This window comes from Hippoglossus hippoglossus, chromosome 23 (assembly GCF_009819705.1).
Source record: "Hippoglossus hippoglossus isolate fHipHip1 chromosome 23, fHipHip1.pri, whole genome shotgun sequence".
Taxonomy (NCBI): domain Eukaryota; kingdom Metazoa; phylum Chordata; class Actinopteri; order Pleuronectiformes; family Pleuronectidae; genus Hippoglossus; species Hippoglossus hippoglossus.
This window is the reverse complement of record NC_047173.1, coordinates 17984541-17991122: the sequence shown is the minus strand read 5'-3', so window position 1 is coordinate 17991122 and position 6582 is coordinate 17984541. Positions and strand designations below refer to the sequence as shown.

The following is a 6582-nucleotide window of genomic DNA, read 5'->3' as shown; positions in this document are numbered from 1 at the left end:
GGCGCTAGAGCAGCGCCTGCAGCTCCACCACAGACCACACCATGCAGGAGAGAACCTCTGACTTTCAACCTTTGTCTCCACTTCACTGACTCAAATAATGAAACATCTGAAAATGTGGAAACACAACGCGACAACTTTTCTTTTACTTTGTAGTTTGAGCTGCGTTTTGTGAGTTAAAGGTTCAGATGAAAGGACCTCGAGCCCGAAACGTGATAAATAATCTGTGTTGTTGTTTTCTTTACCCTAGAAAGGGCCTTTATTTTTAAATACTGTATATATTTAAATACTTTATATTTACATACTTTATATTTAAATACTTTATATTTACATACTTTATATTTAAATACTTATTTAAATAATAGTGAGGGTGAGGTGAGGGGTGTTCAAAACCAAACTAAAGTAAAAGTGACTGGTTGTGTGTGGGCGGGGCCTCGTGTCATGTGGAGTTTCAGGTTCGTTAATATGTTGATGATTCAGATTATTTCTGTAGATGTTTAATGATCTAATGAAAAGAGCAGAAGCTTGAATCTATTTCCCTGAGAGTCGAACTCTCTCCTCGTGTCTCATTCAGCCAGACGTCGGCCCCGTGCTCTGTTTCCTGTCTGATGCACGGTGACGCCCGGTTAGAGCTGAAGTGGCTGTCGGCCATCGCTGCCTTTACTCGCTGAGGAGTCAGGTGGTCCGACCGCAGGTACGACACGAGGCTGAAACCTGAGCGGAGGAGATGAGGTCCGACAGCTCCGACATGAGCAGAACTCAGAAAAGGATTTCAGAGTCTTTACAGAGCGTTCAGTAAACGCTGCGGAGCGAGAAGATCCGGAGACGAGCGGCTCGATGCAGCTTCACGTTCCCCGATCGTCACCAAACCACAGATCAAGTGTTTCTAATGAAAAACTCCGATCATGACAACATGAAGCAGGATGAGAACAAACTGCTGCTGTGAAATAAAATATTAAACATCTTGTGAAAAAGCTTCTAATAGAAAATATGAAAATATAAAATGTGTCAGAAACAGACGATCGCGGTGGATCAGCCCCCCCCCCCCGGAGTGCGACCTCCTGAAGATCCTGGAACTTTCTCTCACGATCATTTCATTTGACGGTGAAAACATGTTCCTAACATCTGCAGATCAGATGATGTGGAGCGTTTGGTTGAATCATCAGAACCATCTTTAGCTGCAACGCACACGGATCATTACAGGAGCCTAATCTAATCTGATCTAATCCCATTTCATCTGATGGCGTTAGCAGCGACTCTGGGAGGAAACATTCCTCATGTGAGGATCAAACGGCCTCAGACCACCAACTCTGTCACTGCTGCTCTTCTGCAAACTGTTCACCAGCAGGAATCTACAGATTCAGACAATCAGAAGAAGAACCAGGAATCTGCTCGGTTCCAGAACTCAGCACCAACGGTTCAATCCATCAGATGAATTATAGTTTCTTTTATCATTTACATCCATGAACAGCGGCGGCCAACACGAGGTGAGGACTTGCAATCAGAACCAGGCTCGTCACTATGATCAGAGCCAGAGAGGATCATGGTGACGAGCCCCCCCCCCCCCCACATCTCGAGCTGGAAACAACGACCTCATGTGAGCTTCACCTGCACATAAACAGGTAGTTTCCTGGCAGCCGCCCCGGGGCCCGAGCCAGGAAGCTGCTTTACATTCAGAGAAAATTGCTGCTTTTTGGCACAAGTCGACAAACACAAAACAAATGTCCGCTTTAATGTGTGCGACCGCACCCCCCACCTCCGCTGCCTCGCTCCTTTTGAAAAGAATTCTCCACACAAAGGCTGGTACTGTTAGAGACCCCCCCACATCAGTGGTCCTGACGGGGCCACGGCTCCGTGTGAGGCCCCCGCACCGACACCAGCTCACAGCTCGTTCTCTTTACCGGGTCGGCACCAGGAATAAAGTCGACAAATCTGACGCTCGCTGAAGAATGTGACCTTTAAGACGACCTTTAAACTTCAGAGCTGAAGTGAATTCATCTGTCAAACGTCACCGGCTCCTCTCGCTGCTTCTTGTAATTCTGTTTTTTAAATTTCTCTTTTCTTCTAATAATTGAAGCTGCAGTTTAAACATTGGGAAAAAGTAATTTTCAATCCGTAAGGATGTGGAGAAGTATGATAAAGTAAATTTACACAAATCAGCAACACACACGCTACGATTCATTTTTTCTAATATTGAAGATTTATGACAAAAATTTAACATTTTAGATAAATTTGTCTGAAGTTACGTTGACGTGGTCGTCTCAAACGTCGACTGTAAATAAAGATGGACGACTCGACGGCTAACTAAAGTGAAGTCTAAATGTCTTGATCGCCCCCTGGTGATGGTTTCTGATCAGTTTGGTTTGAATTAGTTATTTGATGATATAAAAACAGCTGTCATGATTGACAGCTGAGACTGACTCCTGATTGGTCGGGACCTCGTTAGAGCAGCTCCACAATCACTACTGCACAGACTGTGAATCCAAGATGGCAGCGTCACTACCCGATATATGGTGGCTTCATTTCTGGAGGAAGTTTTCATTTGGTGAAATTGGACCCAGATTTATTAAATGTTGTGTTGCTACATGTCAATGAGCTGTTGTTGTTGTTGTTGTTGTTGCTGATGGATGATGATGATGATGATGAAGAGACTCCTCTCTCTCTCTCTCTCTCTTCTTCCTCCTCCTCCTCCTCCTCCTCCTCCTCCTCTGACAGATTCTAACCAGAGTTCAGAAATGCATTTGGCGTTTTCTGCATTTCTCCAGGACAGAAACATTTCTTTCTCCCTCACAACTTGTCTCAGTGTGATTCTCATGATACAACACTCGCCCACCACAGGAACACATGCTCCTCCACCGCTGTTCGACCACAAATAGCAACTGAGACGAGCTGAAAACGACTCTGAGCAGCAGCCGACATATTTCCAGGGTTTTTGAAACCAGCTTGACCCTGTGACCATGTGACATAATATGAAAAGTGCAGCAGCGTGTTCACCCCGAGGTTTGAGGTCGTCTCACTCAGTCGTGACGGATTCCTGAGACTGAAATATGTGTTTACTCTGATTCTTAATATCTGAACGTTTATGTGATTCAAGCTGCTCATGTTTTTGAAGCTGTAACACAAATGCATTCAAATTACAGAGAAGTGCGTCATCATCAGTGGAGCTGGAAAAAGAATCCCAACAACTTTTAAAATCAAAAATACCATAAACCTTGAGTTGTAGTTTTATACATTTTCTATTGAGGCTACATGATAGCTAGCTAGCTTAGCTAAACTGGGAATAAATCTTACATTTAGTCATTTAGAATGAATGAAAACATACAGCAGGTCAACTTATTATTATTATTATTATTATTATTATTGTTATTATTATTGTTGTTGTTACTGTTATTGTTATTGTTATTGTTATTATTATTATTATGTGTCACTAATTTCAGCAAATTCCAATAAAATATCCATCAGAAAATAGATTAAATTAGGGAGCTGAGGTTGTCAGGTTGTTAAATATTGAAACAGTTTTACGTGCATGTTATATCACAGAGCGTCTTCGTGTCGGTTCTGTGACGAACGCAGCAACTTGGTTATTCTGCAAATGAGTCTGATGATATTTTCTCCATTTTTATCAAACCAACGTCTGAAAACCTGAAGATATTAAATTTAATGTCAAATATGTCGAAGAACGTTTAAGAAGCTGGAAGCAGAAAACATGTCAATGAAAAGGTCTTAATGAATTGATTGTGTGGAGTTTGAACCTCAGAGCAACACGGTGAGTCGTCGTGTGTTTCCAGCAGGGAGAACCTCCTGCTCACTTCTGAATAAGATCCTGAGGATCACGACGATGGAACAGAAACGCTCAGCAGACGTCTTCATGTCTGTTGGCACGGCGACGCTCAGCGAGCTGCACATCACGGAGCTCTGAGTCTGAGAGACGGCGCCGGCCGTCTGTCCACTCCAGCGTCTCTGCTCAGCCACTTTTGCAGATGTCACCAGACGAGTGAACAGAATCTGCTGGTGTGTCGCTGCTGGATCCACCGAGACAATCACTGCACTCAATTACATCTGATTATGGTTTGAGCCGCGCTGCCAGAAAACTGGATCAGAATATGGAGAGGGACAGAAAGTGTCGTCTCCATGAGTCAACACTTGATTTGATTAGTATTAAAAGAAACTGTTTTTAGGTCAGAGACTGTTATTTTTACTTTGGTTTATAGAACAGAATCAGGCTGAGAAACTCGTTCGTACATTTATCTGTTTGTCAGAAAAGATATTTTCTTTAACATGAAAACATGAAGCTGTTAAATATTGAATATAATTTCAAAACTTTTCAGCAGCGACTTATAAAACTCAGAGTTCCTTCAATTATCAGTAAATAAATTTAGCAAAGTATTGAAACAACAGTGAAAATATATTTACTGCTTGAGTTTGATTTGAAGAAAATATCATTAAATGAATCAACAGCATCAAACTAATGAAAAAACTGAATCTTTACTTTACTTGAACTGATGAGTGGGAAGATATTTATTTTATTAGTTCTTGACTTTAATGAATAAAGCTGTTAGCGGTTAATGAGACATTAGCATCAAGCTAAAGTAGTTCCGCACTAACAGAAAATACATTTACATGGAAACAGCTTCTTAAATTTCACTCTGATACAATAAGTTTATTAAGATTTGATTTTATTAACACTGAATAAATCAGAAGTGTCACAAACTGACTGAAAATGTAAAAATATTATTAATGCTGGAGTCTTTAATACATTGATGATAAGATCATTACTGTGATTATTTAACAGTAGCTCACTACTTCCATCATATTATTTAATGTGTTGACACTAACTACATTTTAAATTAGCTTAGTGTTGCTAACAATGCTAACCTCAGAAAGAATGGGGGGGTTTCAATGATGATGAAAATGTGTTTGTGTCTTTAAACTTTATCATAAAACAATAAAATAAGATTAACTGGAACCATGATGGTTTAAATAACTAGTTTCTCAAGTGTTGAGCTGAACTTTAGTAATATTATAACAACATGTAGAATTAATTTCATCTTTAAATTTGTCCTGTTGATCTTTTTGTTTCCAGACAATAAAAAAAGACATTTGCTCTTTTCTCTATTTCCTCTGAAGCTCGATGTCTTTGATGAAACGAGTCGGTTGAACAACACAAACCTTCAGTTCTCACATCAAGATACTTCATGAATGGAAAGAAGGTTTGTAAACCAGTCGACCAACAACCACCAGAACAAGAAGCAGAACCCAGCAGCACCTGACCCTGGTCGGACTGGGTCCAGTTAGTTCAACACCAAAGAGCTGAATTATCCTGGAGTCTGTGTGAACTGAAGTTCTGATCAGGTCCCTTTATTTAGAAAATCCTGTGTTTCAGAGCCCTGATTGAACAGGTTGTTTCCCCAGAGGAACGTGGACCTGTTTCTTTTAAACAGGTCATGAGGTCAAAGACAAACCAGATCACAGAAGAATCCTTCAACATGTTAGGGTAAAGGGTAAAGGTTAGGGTAAAGGGTTAAGGTTAGGGTTAAGGGTTAAGGGTTAAGGGTTAAGGGTTAAGGGTTTCTTACCTGTGTCAGTCGTGGCTCCTTCAGGTTTGTACGAGTCCAGTGAAGAGTCACAGATAAATCTTGTTCCTGTGAAGAGAAGCAGCTCCTCTGGACTCTTTGCTGTGAAGGTTGCAGAAGATCTTTAAATAAGGTTGAACCCTCCTGATGACATCACAGCGGGTCATCAGCATCATCACCGCCTCGCCGTAGAAGCTGCATATGTAATTAGATGAACTTACTCACTCTGCTGTTCCCTCCTCCCACATCCTCGTTCCTCCGTCCTGCTCCCTCCCCCCCGAACGCATCACCGCTCCAGTCCAAGTCAAACTAATGACACGTGGGAGTTTCTGCGTCGCTTTTCTCCAGCTGTGGTTTTATTGGTGGCTTTGCTCTCACTTTGCTTCACCATCATCCTCCTCGCTGGGTTTTCACTCTGCTCTACGTCACTGAGGCGTGGAAATAAAACCTACATGTGAAAACCAACCTTCACTGTTGTTTCTACACCGACTGAAACTTTACTTGGGCACATTGATGTAATAATTTAAAAGCCCAGAATGAAAACAGTGCTCAGACAGATGTGTCTCGACTGGTGTCGTCTCTGTTTTCGTCTGTTTCTGTCTCACTTTAATTCTACTGTATTAAGTAATGACCCCCTGCTGGCAGACGCATGTTTGTCTGACCCGAGGAAAAAAAGGAAAAATCTCTCCAGAACATGGTGGTGGTGGTTTGGAGCATCGCACCCCCCTCTGCTTACGTAGCATCGCTGCTAATCTCCAGCAGCACGACTCCAGTTTCCAGTCGTGGGTCTGAGGCTCTCTATGTTTAGCAGAGGGTCGTGGTTGTGGTTGTGAACCTCGGGTCAAACTCTAATTCACCAGACGCTGCTGCTTCCAGGTTCTGTGAAGAGGAGATCAGCTCCCAGTTCAAGTTCCCAGAATAAAATCGGACAGGTTCAACCTGTAATCACCTGAATTCACAATTAACCGTCTACTGGAGTGACCCAGCAGGGGGCGCTCACTATCTGCTCCAC

At 42.1% G+C, this 6582-nt stretch overlaps 1 protein-coding gene across 1 annotated transcript in view; it reads right to left on the bottom strand.

Annotated features, from left to right (window-relative positions):
* pthlha (parathyroid hormone-like hormone a) overlaps positions 1–5820 on the bottom strand; it is a 14087-nt gene extending 8267 nt beyond the window's left edge. Inside the window, exon 1 of the mRNA XM_034578336.1 lies at positions 5574–5820. The gene's annotated coding sequence lies outside the window, so the exon portion shown is untranslated. The remainder of the gene's footprint in view (positions 1–5573) is intronic.
* Positions 5821–6582: the final 762 nt, after the last annotated feature.